The following is a 14508-nucleotide window of genomic DNA, read 5'->3' as shown; positions in this document are numbered from 1 at the left end:
CGAATACGTCGTCGCTTATGCGAGTCGCAAGCTGAGGCCAATTACAGCGTCACTGAAAAAGAGTGCTTGGCGCTAGTGTGGGCGCTTCGCAAGTTCCGCCCTTATTTGTACGGTCGCCCATTCGACCTGGTAACGGACCACCATGAACTTTGTTGGCTCACCACATTGAAAGATCCTTCTGGCCGCCTAGCTCGGTGGGCACTGCAAATCCGGGAGTATGACATTCGTGTCATCTATCGCAGCGGACGCAAGCATTCTGACGCCGACGCCCTGTCGCGGTCGCCTTTACCTCCCGACTCTGCCTGCGGAACCACTGGTACCAACTCTGTCGCATCTCTCGACCTCGACTCCTTTACCAGTAGAAGGACCCGTGGATCGCTTCCCTTTTTAACTGTCTCTCTGGATCGTCAATCACTGCGGTACCACGATCTCTCCGAGGTCAAGCTGCTCATTTCGCCATTCGTGATCGGCTGCTACACCGACGCAACTACGCCCCCGAAGGTCGTAAGTGGCTCTTGGTTGTCCCGCGCAGCTTGCGATCACAAATCTGCGCCTCCTTTCACGACGATCCCCAATGTGGTCATGCCGGAGTTTTCAAAACTTACGAACGCATTCGCCATCGCTTCTACTGGCGCGGAATGTATAATTTCGTTCGAAAATTCGTTATGGGCTGCCCTGACTGTCAACGCCGCAAATCACCGCCTTTCCACTCGTCCGGTGCGCTTCAACCGCTTCCGTGCCCTGCCAAACCTTTCGATCGGATCGAAATTGATCTCTATGGCTCTCTACCGACAACATCAGATGAAAATCGGTGGATCATAGTCGCTGTGGACCATTTAACACGCTACGCTGAGACCGCTGCCCTTCCAAGTGCCACTGCGCGGGACGTAGCATCCTTCATCCTTCATCGCTTCATACTACGACATGGTGCACCTCGAGAGCTACTAAGCGACCGAGGTCGAGCCTTCCTATCAGAAGTCGTCACGTGTCTGCTTTCTGAATGCCATGTTGTTCATCGCAAGACCACTGCATACCACCCGCCAACTAACGGGCTCATGGAAAGATTTAACCGCACCCTTGGCTATATGCTCGCCATGTATGTGACATCCGATCATACTAACTGGGATCGCATTCTTCCATTCATCACGTTTGCATATAACACCGCGGCACAGTCTACCACTGAATTTTCACCTTTCTTTCTTCTTTATGGACGCGAACCATCCCACACCATCGACACTCTCCTTCCATACCATCCTGATGCATCCGAATGCCCAGCTGTGTCCGAAGCTGCCCGTAATGCGGAAGAGTGCCGTGAACTCGCACGCACCTTTACGTCACAAGAACAACAGCGCCAGAAAGAAAACAACGCCGACTCTTCACAAAGCCCCAGCTATTCACCGGGATCACTTGTATGGCCGGCTGTTCCTTACCAAACCCCCGGCATATCCTCAAAACTCGTTCCAAAGTACGAGGGCCAATACCGCATTTTGGAGCAAACCTCGCCGGTGAATTTTCTCATCGAGCCACTTTCCCCATCTGACGACATGCGCCGGCGTGGACGTGACATCGTCCACATCGCCCGCCTTAAGCCATATCATAGCCCTCTGCCTCCAGACTCTTAGGTCGAAAGGATGGCTCTTTTTCAACGGGGGCTAATTGTGAAGAAGAAAACGCATCGTTGGCAAACAACATCGCCACCGCTTGGGTACTGGGTGCTTGGCTTCGCTCGCTCGGCTCGTGCTGATCATCGCCGGCATCTGCTCGACCGTTGCTCTTGCCCGATCGTGTTTCATCATAGGACCACCGTCGCAACAGTCGCCAATAAACCCTTTTTCAATATATATTATATATATATGTTTGTCACGGGCAAAGTAGATGCCTGAGGTTGACGACGACGAAGTGCTCTGGGGAACGTGCTCGGACTGCAGCAGCGTTGTACGCATTTTGCTCGCCAGTATATCCATTGTGTATACTTTATTCCCCGTAACATCATTGGTGGAAGGTGCGGGGTACAACTCGCTATACAGCCCCACGAGCTAGATCTTCGCAGCGGACGGCGCATTGCAGCTACCACGATGACTGACCGGGCTACTCAATGTCAACAAGAGCCGTCAGCCCCGCAACCGATCGTTGTCGTGCAACCTCGTGACCCAGGCCCATTCAACGGCACAAGTGGCATAGACGTCGACGACTGGCTGGTCCTATATGAGCGCGTCAGCAGCAGCAACCATTGGGATCCGACGCTTATGTTGGCGAACATCATCTTCTACTTGCATGGCACGGCAAAACTCTGGTACGAGACACATCAAGAAGAGCTGACCAGCTAGGACGTCTGTAAGCAGAAATTGCGCTATCTGTTTGGGAAACCCATCGGACGTCAAGTGGCCGCAAAGAAAGAGCTTGTGACTCGTGCCCAGACATCCACAGAGCCGTACATCGCGTACATCCAGGACGTGTTGGCTTTGTGCCGCAAGGTCGACAAGACATGCTCGACGAGGACAAAGTTGAACACATCCTGAAAGAAATTGCCGATGACGCTTTCAATTTTCTGCTGTGCAAGGACTGCTCGACGGTGGAGTCGGTCATCGAAGCATGTCGTCGCTTCGAACAGGCGAAAAGTAGGCGCATAGTTCACTGATTTGAACGCCTTCCCAACACGGCTGCTTGCGAAGATTTGCTCACACTACATCGACCACCAGCGCCGGAAAACGTCACCAGAATAATCCATCGGGAACTCGAGGCTATGGCACCCGCTATGTCTAGCGTCAGCACGCCAGGACACAACCTCGATGCTGTTTCAATGATACAGGCCATGGTTTGCCAAGAGATCGCGAATATGGGCATTTCGCCACCTCATCAAAATGCCCCTGGTACTTCCAGCTCGCCTCCAGTCGTTGCGGCTGCCACTCCAAACCGTACGTTCGCGCCAAGACAAAACCCAGCTGAATGGCGCACTCATGATGATCGGCTCATATGTTTAACGTGCCATCGGATAGGACACATCGCTCGCCATTGCCGTAGCCGTTGGACCTCATCACCTCGACCGAGATTCCACGATTGGGGACCTCGCTCCGAACGTGCACCTTATGCCGCGTCCTACCAAGCAGAGACAGGTGCAGAGCAAAATTTAGAACGTCGGACCAGCCGCTCGCCATCACCCGTGCGTCGTCAGTCCCGCTCACCCCAACCCCGCCGTTCTCGGTTTCCCTACGACCGTCGCTCGGAAAACTAGCCGGTGCAGCCCCCGGATGTGACGCTGCATACACGACTCGGACTGCAAATCCTCTGATTACTCCCGACCAGCGGTGCAACCTTCTGACAATTCTCGTTGATGGTTTACGTGTAACTGCTCTTATTGATACCGGTGCGCAAATATCTGTGATGAGCTCACACCTCCGCCGTCGCCTCCAAAAAGTTCTGACGCCTGCAATTGCACCTACCGTTCTTACAGCGGATGGGAGTACTCCTGCTGTCCTTGGAATGTGCACTGCGCGAATAACGATTTCTGAGCATCAAACTTCAGTTCTGTTTGCTGTACTGGAAAATTGCCCTCAAGACCTCATCCTTGGACTCGACTTTCTGACTTCACACGCTGCGCTCATTGACTGTTCCAAAGGTCTTCTTCGGCTCGAACTACCATCCTTCTCAGAGACCGTCTTTACCAGCCCACCTCGTCTACGCTCTGTCGATTTCCCCAGACTTCAGCCGCGAGCCGTAATCCAAGTCCAACTCTCGCCATATCCTGCAGTACCAGATGGTGATTATGTTGATGCCCCAATTTCTGACGTGGCCATGACACGTAATGTGGCACTCCCCAACACGGTGGTTACCGTCAAGGACAACCGAGCTTCATTTCCCGTCCTCAATTTTGGATTCTCAGTGCAAGTTATTCCTCGCGGCATGTCACTTGCGCATCTGACACCACTGGTCGACCACACAGTTTCCGCCCTAACCACCGATCCGCCACCCGATTTTCCATCAACGTCACTCTCGTCATGTTGCTGCTTGCCATTCGGCGCGTGACCTTCCAATTTGTTGCTATCGCGTTCATTGCTTCGTATTTGCGGCTAAGCTGTTACTTTTTTTGTATACGGTGCGTCAGATGTCGAGCTGGAAGCGTTGTTAGTTGGTTCTCGTCCTTCGTGTTTTGTTTACGAGCATCAATTGTGCGTGAGCAGCACCCTGCACGTTTAAATCTGCTTGCCGCTCTTAGCGTCACCCTCCACGTTATTGCTATCGCATTTGGTACACCACCCTTGCGGCGAAACTGTTTTTTTTTTAGGGGCGAAACTCCTTATAGCAGCTCCCGTTCATCCCTCGTAGCCGTTGTAGTGTGTAACACGTAAAACATTTTGACCTCCAAGGTGGTGCCGGTGAGAGATTTCTTCTGTGCGTTGTTGAACAATGAAAAATAGTGCTCAATGTACATGCCAATGGCTGCTAATGGGGAATGAGAGACAGGAGCATTCGGCTTTTAGTCAACGCGCACGCTGCGATCCCCATTAGCAGTCATTGGATTGTACATTGAGCCCTATCTGACAGGAAAAGGTTGCAACGTTATACTCGATGGGCGTAACCTCCTTGGTTTTAGAAAGTTTTAGTGAGCGTTGGGCCGCAGTGCCATGAGAACAGTGAACTAGTATATACCAGGAACTCGAGGCGGTTATAGGTGGAAAGTACACCCGAAGCGCAAGCCGTAAGAAAATGTGCGTGTGCCACCTCTCGTTTAGTTCTTGGAATGTCCACTGAATGGCGGTGATTTATATGGGGAATGTATGATGAAAGATGCGAGATGATGGTACTTGGAGTGTTGAATAGATGGACGAACGGACACACAGAGAGATGCATGGATGGACGCATGAACGGACGCAGGGGCGGATGCATGAACGAACGCATGGACGGACGCACGAACAGACGCACGCACGGACGGGTGGATAGACGCATGGACAGTCGATCAGACGGACGCATGGACACACGGAAGCAATAATGAATGAAAGGACGAATACTTTGCGCCACTCTCCATCATTCACTCCGTGGATATGCTGCCATTTTTTTTTCAAAATTCCACGAGTACATTTTCCGCGACAGCAATTCGAGGCATCAATAAGTTAATTGTAGTGTGTTCATCTTTAATGAGACTGTATCTTCTAAATAAAAGAAATAGCTGAGTGAGAATGCCCTTACTAACACGGGAATGGAATAACATTCATATAAACAGCAGCTTTATGAGTGGTATGTTGCTTCTTACGAGCGTTTTAGTGCCGCACTAAAGAGTTTCAGGACCGTGAATGGGCGTTCGGGACATTGGGTGCTGGGGCCCTGTTTGTGCACATTGTAGAGGAGCCACGCAGTTCTCTTACGCAAGACTGCGATGTCCTTTACGGCTTTGACGAACTGTAAATGATGAAATGTTATGTCATACATTATTTTGCGCAACTGCGCAACACGAATGCACAATGACAGAGAAGCTGATATGCGCAAAGTGAGCAACATTGAATGGGAGATTAATAATTTTCTGAAATGACAGATGTGTTTTCAAATACACGAAACGACCTGAAGGGAGAGATGCCTAAATGTACTTTGTAGGACATATTTAACAATCCCACACATTTAACAACAAACCTTCAAAACGAAGCATATAACAAGTATATCCGTGTTATCAAAAGCATTTTGTATTTCCTTTGTCCCCCCATATCACACGCTATACCCTATACAAATGTTTTCTAGCATAGTGATTTAGCGACAATTATGGTGATCAACGCACCCCTGACGACTCAATCACTTAGTGGTAATATATATTTCTTTGCCTTTGACTATATTTGCTGCAATGTAGAACGCATGTCCTTTGCATAAGGGCTGAATCGTGTGGAATGTTCTAATGATACACCTGTCAAGCTGCTCGCGAGCGCTGGGTTGAACACTCGTCAACCCTGCCATGCCACTAGTTATTTTTTTTGTATATATTGAAAAGGCGCCAATACGAATTATCGCATGGCACACGAACAATACCACTCAATCGAGTAAATGCATTCCAAGCATATGTTGACGCCGAACAATTCCAAATATTATTGCTGTTGCCATTTGATTGTAATGACATGTTCACTATCATTGCAAATTAGACGTGCTCAAGCACTGTAATGAATTTATTGCTATATATATTGGGGTGTTTGGATTACAATAAGCATCTCAGCGTACCAAGACCACTAAAGCATCGTATACTTTAAAATTATCTTGAAAGAGGGAAATAACTGTGCATAGGCGACGATAAAAATGTGCAAAAATAAAAAAAGACATAACTGTAAACGCAAGTGCTTGTCTTGGCTCGACTGACATCGAGGTTGAATCCGCTCTCTAGACGCTGGCTACAAGCCACAAAAATTTAAGAAAGTTGATCAGATTGAAGATAAGGAGACAGGAATCGCAAAGAACAGCAAGAACGAAGCTGCTGCCTACCTCTCCCATGTTGCTACACAAAAAAAAAACCAGAGTCCCATTTATATGGCCAGTCAACAGGCTCCGACTTTTTTAACACCCCCCCCCCCCTCGCCCAAAACAAGCTCGCGTATCTTTCCTAGCAAGACCAACCTCCCTCCACCCACGGTGACGTCCACTCGGCGATTGGCGGCGTGAGGCAGCACGCAGCTCGTCGATTGGTCTGAACCAGGTCTGAACAAAGAGTAATGAAGTCGACGTCACTGATCGCCGAGTTGAGGTCACTGCGTGTGGAAGAAGGTTGGTCAGGCGTAGCAAGAATGCGCGAGCTTGTTTGGGGGGTGTAATGAAAAGTTTGGTGTCTATTAACTGGCCCTTTAAGACTTCTCTTTCATAAGTGGCTTTTCCAACAGGTAGCTGGCTTTCCTAATTCATGTGCTTTCCACCATTATTGACTGAAACGTTTTCTTACAAATAGTTTAGCACCTGATAACTTTTTCTTTAGTATACGTCCAGGCATGCTGCAAAGGTACACCAGTGACTACGACGAAAAACTGAAATGCTATACGTAATAAGACTATCGGATCTCTTTTAGTCTACCATGTGGCCTTACTCCACAAATCTGTCTGCCCCGCCGCGGTGGTCTAGTGGCTATAGGTACTCGGCTGCTGACCCGCTAGTCGCAGGACCAAATCCCGGCTGCAGCGGCTGCATTTCCGCTGGAGGCGGAAATGTTGTTGGCCTGTGTGCTCATATTTGGGTGCACGTTAAAGAACGCCAGGTTGTCGAAAGTTCCGGAGCCCTCCACTACGGCGTCTCTCATAATCATATGGTGGTTTTGGGACGTCAAACCCCACATATCTATCTATCCATAAATCTCTCTCGCAAGAAATTGTCATCGCGGCATTGGAAGGGAGTTCATTTTGTGCTGTCTAAACCTTGAGTGCTAGTAAGGCGACAAGCCAGCAAGATTAAGGCGTTAGCCGCGTGCTCATTCTGGTCAAGATAGCGCGCATGCGACCGCGACCAAGAGATGAAATTGCGCAGTCATTTCTTAAGCGGTGCTCCCGGTACTCCCGATAATATTTTCGCGCGAATGAAAAGGGGGGTTGCGTCATCCCTCCGCTTGGTGCATTGAAAATAGCAAACTGTGAGTGTTGTCGCCTGTTTCGTCTCAATACGGAACTTTACGGCGATGCCTACAGCGGCTGCAACGACAACGCTTGCGCTGCAATATCAATAGAGTGGTATTACAATGTGATTTGCAAACGTACACGGGATGTTCACCTTCTCTGCCCTGTACTAGCTCGCTCAGCTTAGCACCACCTCTTTTCGCACGTACGAAAAAATGCGCCTGCATCAGCTGCAAGGCTCCAATTTCTGTGTAAAGGTGGCCACGGGAATAGTAAGGAGATACCGCCAGCTGCCTTGTGACAAGACCTATGGTACAAGGAGTTATGAACACGAGCGTGCATGGCTACGTGAGCTGTCTCAAGATTAACTACGGTGTCTGGAGAAACATAGTTAATTGGTGATGAAAATGTCGTAGACACCTCGTACGCGGTTTTTTGCTTCAAGTCGCACGAGGGGTGAGCTCAGAAGCGACATCTCCACAAGAATCTGTGATGCCAGTGGTTCGGGTGCAATAGCACATGCGCAGTAAGTTTTAACAAAACGCCAGCGATGTACTGTTGGTCTGAGTTTGTCTTCTCATATTTCCATTGCTCATATCCCTGCTTTTCTGCTTTTTTCCTCTTCTATAGGTGCGTATCCACTGCATTGTACGTGCTCTTTCTTTTATCATAACCAGAACTAATTGTTTGACGTTTGTAGGGCACTAGTCAAACACGCGAAATGGTTCTTGTGAACTACTAGAGGCCGCCCATAGAACTGTTCAACCATGGCACATCACTTTCAAAAGGCTTTTGATATTTGGAAACGTAATCACACACCCTCGTATGAGCGACATGAAAGTCGCGCTTTTTTTGACAACAGTTCCAAACACTCGTTCCAAACACGGTTTAATATTTTCCTGCTCCATTGAAAACACCGACCATTGCTTTCTTTGTGCTAGAACTACAACGGCGCATTAAGTGCGCGTGATTCTTTTTCAAGAGCAACGCACGTGTCACGACGTCTTTCTACGTCTCCCCGTTTCACAACTTTTTTGGTTCACCTGCGCGAACACAGTTATTTGGGTCCGAGTCTTAATAAGCATTTCTGTATAAAATGCCGCCCCCAATCCCTTGCGCTGTAGGTGGTACACTGTTCTCTGACATCCCGCTGAAACGGCACATGGTTGCTTGTAATGCTCAGGACAGAAAAAAATGAAATTCTATTCATCCAGCGACATAAAATTATCTGTGTCTGCTTTGCAAACGGGTAAATTCGTTGGTTTTGCTCCTTGCCTATTTGCCCGTAGAGTCTTTACAACTGCTAAAATCAGCCCATACTTCATGTTTTCTTCAATTGCTGCGTCACAGCGTTATGTGTAATTACTTAGACAGGTGTCGCCTAGTTGAATTGTTGTTAAAAACATTCGTTGCATCTGCTAACTGATTGAATGGGACCAGAAAGCGTCTTACATCATTCCTGTCAGTAATTAGCGATGCTTTGCTTTGTCGTTATGGCAATGTAGCTCAATATTTCAGACAATATTTCCACTGTATCTGAGACAGTGCGAAAAAGAAAACAGAGCAAGTTATCAAATGAAGAAGGGCCGATGGCGCCTACTGACCTTTTTAACCAAGGAGTCCTTGTATTCGCACAGTGTAAGCGTTTTCGAGGTATTGAAGAAAACGCCATATACATGTAGAGGATCACCGAGGTAGTTTTTGGTGCCACCTTTGAAATCTCTATGCTTGTAAAGCTGGAAGAGCGAAAAAAAGTGGTTAAAAACGACTCAAACTTTCACTTGCACAGAATGTAATAAGACATAAAAAACATTGAAGGAGGAAAAAATTTTCGAACCCGATCTGGTAGTGTCACTACCACTTTGGTTATCGTGTTATCGGGATCAAATCGTGGCCGCAGCGGCTGCATTTTCGATGAAGGCGAAAATGCTTTAGGTCCGTGTCCTATATTTCGGTGCACCCTAAAAAACCCCAGATGGTTGAAATTACCGGAGCCCTCAACTGCGGAGTCTATCGTAATCATAAGGGGGTTTTGGGACGTTAAACTCCGTATATCAATCAAACTATCGCATATTGGTTGGAACCACCTTATAACAGCATTCGAACAATTGTAATGACAAACGAAAATAAAGATAAGTGAAAGGTGGTCACACAAAAAACCGTATGCATTTTCAGTGAACTCATTTACATAAAAGCCATAAGTGACATCTTGCGTCAGAAAACTTATTGTCTGGTAAAGATGTACCTCTTCATCGAGAGCCATCAATTTCTGCTGCACATTTACTTTCAAAACGCGTCATTGTATACAAAATTATTCATAGATGGTTCTGTTTCAAGTTAACAGGTACAGTGAGTAGATATAATACTGATCCATACATTCTATTTAGATAAAGCCGAAGTAACAGTTGCACTTATTATTCAAAATAATGGAGTTCACTGAAAACTGTTTGAGCACTTGCGATCGTCTTGCTATCGGGCAGAGCCCATCCCAATGACGCGCGCCTCTTTACAGGGCCTCTAAAATGGGTTTCAGCAGTGCACAGAGCGTTTAGTTGACAAAAGGAATACACCAGGTCAGACAATCGTCGACGTGGGAGTGCGAGACAGCCACGTGAAGCATTATATTCATGCCCAAATCATAAGGGACACTAGTATTTCTTGACACACTTGAACACGAATATTTTGATCCATCTGTCTGTCATACGAAGCTACCCAATGTTTAAGCACTTGCTGAACACCTAGCCATCTTGAACTGTTGCTGCGTTCATACTTCTCACCGTAATCTATGAAAAAGCAAATATTACGCATATTGAAAGTTCAACGCGAATACGTAGATATTGTGCGGATTGTTCCTTCAATATAAAACCCATAGTTACATAATTTTTAAAACGGTAGTGCTTTAGGATGTGGTGAAAATGTTACGTAAAGCACCAAAGTAGGCCGACCAAAATACTATCGTTTTTCGACGACATTAGGCATTTTTAGTTGGGCGTATGGCGGAGTTGTGTACGCTGACGAAATTACGTTGCGTACGCTGCAATTGAAGCGTGTGTCAACACGTTTAGTTTGACGTACCTTGATGAACTTCACTCGAATAGATAAATGATTTGCGAGATACAAGGGTATGGAATTCTTATCAGCACCACAAACGTTAGAAGTATGCTAGATGCCAGTACTGTTCGGCCTGCGTGAAGTGCACGAAAAACATCTTGACTCCCAGGGTAAGGGCCACCAGCGTACAAGTCTGGCCATAGCGTTCGTTGTGTAGATCTTTAGCATCGTTCCTGGGTGCATTGTCTGCACACGTTCACCTATACTGTTTTAAAATTCGGTGCGCAATGTAAGAACGGCATCTATCCTACCTATAAAAGGTGATTCTTTATGATTTTTGTTGAACGCCAGGAAATTTCTTCTGAATCATCAGGATGCCGGCATATAGTTTGCTAAATAAGGAAACTCTATGGATGCCTGAACGAACCGCTTGAATGTACCTTCGCTGGCATGAAAACACCGCCTTTAACTTTGAAGTACACACGCCTTGCATCAGTTCAGCTGTTTCTGTCTTCGTTGAACGCTACTGCAGCCACCATATACTCTCGTTCTGGTTTCTTTTAGGTCTCGCGAGAACATAACGCAGTAAGCGTAGCGTTACGTACGCATAGTCTTGTTACGGGCGTACGCGCGCATCTCTGGAATGAATACGTTACGTACTGCACATGCGCAGTTCTGTACCGCGGAAGTGTTGCGTACGTGGGCTCGCTACGTACGCCCGAATAAAGTGCCTACTTGTAGCGAAAAGCGCATATACGCGGCTAATAAACCAGGGGACACTTAAGTTGACGGTGTCAGACACAGAAGTGATGATTACAGTCACCCACAATTTAGTTTATTACACGTGCCGGAGAAAGTGAATGTAAATGAAGGCAAAACGTACACACCGCTTCTCGTCCAGCCTTCTTTACGAACAAGCACGGCTGAAAGACGCTATCGTTAAGTGATGCCGGGATTTTCTCCTTGACGTATTTTTGGGCGGACAGTTCGAAGGACAGGCCTGTGATTATCGACGGCTTCATGAACGTAGTTCTTGCTGACACAGCGAACCAATGAGATCCCTGAAAAGAGCCATAAAAAGAAGTGCTGTCAAAGGCTACTCGTGGAGGGGCACTGGGAGAACTTCTACCAGAACACACTCATAGTTTGATTACTAAGCAGCGCTCAGTACGAAGAAGAGCAAAGTTGGTACACACCGATACGCTAGAAGACAATTGGTCGAAACAGGTGACCAAGTAGGGACACGGGTAGTTTTTCCATCAGTGTTGCTGCATAGGTTGTGGCGGATATCATCTGCGTAGGATAAAGGCCTCGAAAAACAATTCTCGTAGCCCCTTGCCCTTTCGCATCACCCTTGCGCCAAACGTTATGTCCGCCTTTGCAAATCGCCTTTGCCATTGCCTCTTTCGCAACTGTCGCGATAATTGGTGGAGACACTTTCCACCAGTCATTGTGAACCATTGTCTTGCAATGTGCCTCAGTGCCTACGCCATCTTTCAGGTGTTGTGACCCTTTGAATGGACTGACGCCACCACTAAACCCTTTTTTTTGCCTCGAGTCTTGCGCCTCTCAGCAGAGTCGCTGTTGAATGGCTATACAGCGAAACGACACCGTGGGCTCAAGTATGGCAGCCATGCTGCAGAAGACGCGACAGGTGTCCTCACCTCATAACAATGTGCGCATCAAGGGATTTTGTTCATCATTGCTAGGCATTTTTTTGCTGCAGTGCTGGCTATATCCAGGAAATAGAAAAATAGTAGCAAATCCACGGAGTTAATGATGAATAGTGGGGTGAAGCATCCGTCCGTCCATTTGTTCTTGCTTCCGTCCATCTATGCGCGCGTCTGTGCGGCCACCCGTGCGTCCATCCGGTGGTCTGTGCGTGAATCTGTTCATGCATCCGCACGTTCATTTGTGCGTCCGTCACTGCTTTCGTCCATGCATCCGCTCCTGTGTCAGTCCATGCGTTCATCCGCCGTGCAACCATCCGTGCGTTCATCCATGCATCTGTCTGTGTGTCCGTTCGTCCACCTATTCAACACTCCAAGTACCACCTTCTCGCATCTTATCATCATATATTCCTCATATAGAAGCACTGCTATCCAGCGGACATTCCAAGGACTAAGCGAGAGGAGATGCATGCACACTTGACCATGGATGGATGGATGGATGCTATGAGCGTCCCCTTTATAACGGGGTGGTGACAAGTATGCCACCAGGCTCGGAAAAAAAAAAACCTTTTTTTTATGTTGGCCTAATGCCTCTACTTCGATACCATTTGCGGAAAAGTGAGCGCCCCCTGTCGTGTAAACAGGAAAGCTTCGCTTTTGGTTGGAAAACAAAACGCTTGTTTTGCCGCTTTAGGACCAAAAATGCATGCCCGTTACTGAAACAAGAGGGTAAAGGAGAAAAAAATTCTGTTGACGTTTGTATACACGGTGTAAAACAAGAGTTTCTCGCGTTTCAGCCTGAGAAATAACCAAGTGAGGTGATACCTGCACTCCGCTACCTCGACGGTTCGCCAGGCTCATTACGCCTGCTCTTTTAAGAAGAACATTATGTTATACACTTGAAGTTCAACCTTCAAATGTCTGTCGATTAACTATAGGCTCAGTGAGGACGGCTTGTGCACCGTCTGTGAGGTACGGTGTTTGCGTGAAAACGGCAGTGTTCGCCGTTACTACGGGTCATATTGATGGAACGCGAGGCTGATGTTTTCCAACCAAAACCAAAACGCCTGTACAGGAACGCTACCTGTGCGGTTACTGCTCATGCGCAGTGGTTTTCCCGCAAATGGTCACTTTCTCACGGCTTGCGTTTTGTGTCTACGTCCCACCTTTAACCACCTCGAGTTCATGGTATATAATAGTTTACTATATTCATGGCACTGCGGCCCAACGCTCGCTAAACCTTTCTAAAGCCTAGGAGGTTAAGCCCAGCGAGTATTACGTAGCAACCCTTTCTTGTCTTCTGTGCGTTGTCGATCAATAAAAAATTCCCAGCGTGCGCGTTAAACAGAATTCTCTTGTCTCTCATTTCCCCTTAGCAGCCATTGGCATGTACATTGAGCACTATCTTTTAGATGCGGAGCATCTTATACTCGCGCCTTGTAGTGCACCGTCCGCACCGCTTCTCGAACATTCGACAGCTGACGCGCGCGCATGCGCCGTCGCGCCGTCGTCCACTCTTCCACCATCTGTGCATCCCTTCCTCCTCTACACACCGCGCGCGCTTCACTCCTCCACCATCTGTGCACCCTTCCTCCTCTACACACCGCGTTCGACATCTACAATTCTCCTGATTCTCCAGTGGACGCGCATGTGGCGTCGCGCTTCGAGAACATTCAACAGCTGAGAGTGCATGCGCCGTCGTGCTGTATATATACTCAAGGTCGGCGCTCGCTCGCTCAGTTGCCGCTCGTCGGTTGGTTTGTACGGCGCGTCGACGTCCAAGGTCGCGGTGAAATGAATTCCAACGAATCCACAAACACAATGATCGACGTCCCTTCGACCAGCGCCGCCCTTTCGCATACGTGTGTACGTGTTCACTCATTTAACACCCCCTCCTACAACCACGTTAACCAATTTAGCCATCGACCCAAGTAAGTCGCAATTTAACACCCCATTTCACAAGCACGTTAACCAATTTAGCCATCGACCCAAGTAGGTCGCACTTTAACACCCCGTTAACCAATTATATGCTCCGCATCCTCCTCAGTGTTCCCCCGAGGGAAGCTGCGGGCAATTTTTTATTCTTCAACAACGCACAGAAGAAATCTCTCACCGGCACCGCCTTGGAGGTCAAAATGTAATGCTGGTTCCACACTACGACTACTACTACGGCTACGGAAGACGAATGGGTGCCGCTGTAAGGAGCTTCACCCCTAATAAAA

Source organism: Rhipicephalus microplus, chromosome 8, assembly GCF_043290135.1.
Source record: "Rhipicephalus microplus isolate Deutch F79 chromosome 8, USDA_Rmic, whole genome shotgun sequence".
In the NCBI taxonomy this organism is placed as follows: Eukaryota; Metazoa; Arthropoda; class Arachnida; order Ixodida; family Ixodidae; genus Rhipicephalus; species Rhipicephalus microplus.
Note: the sequence above shows the minus strand (reverse complement) of the source record.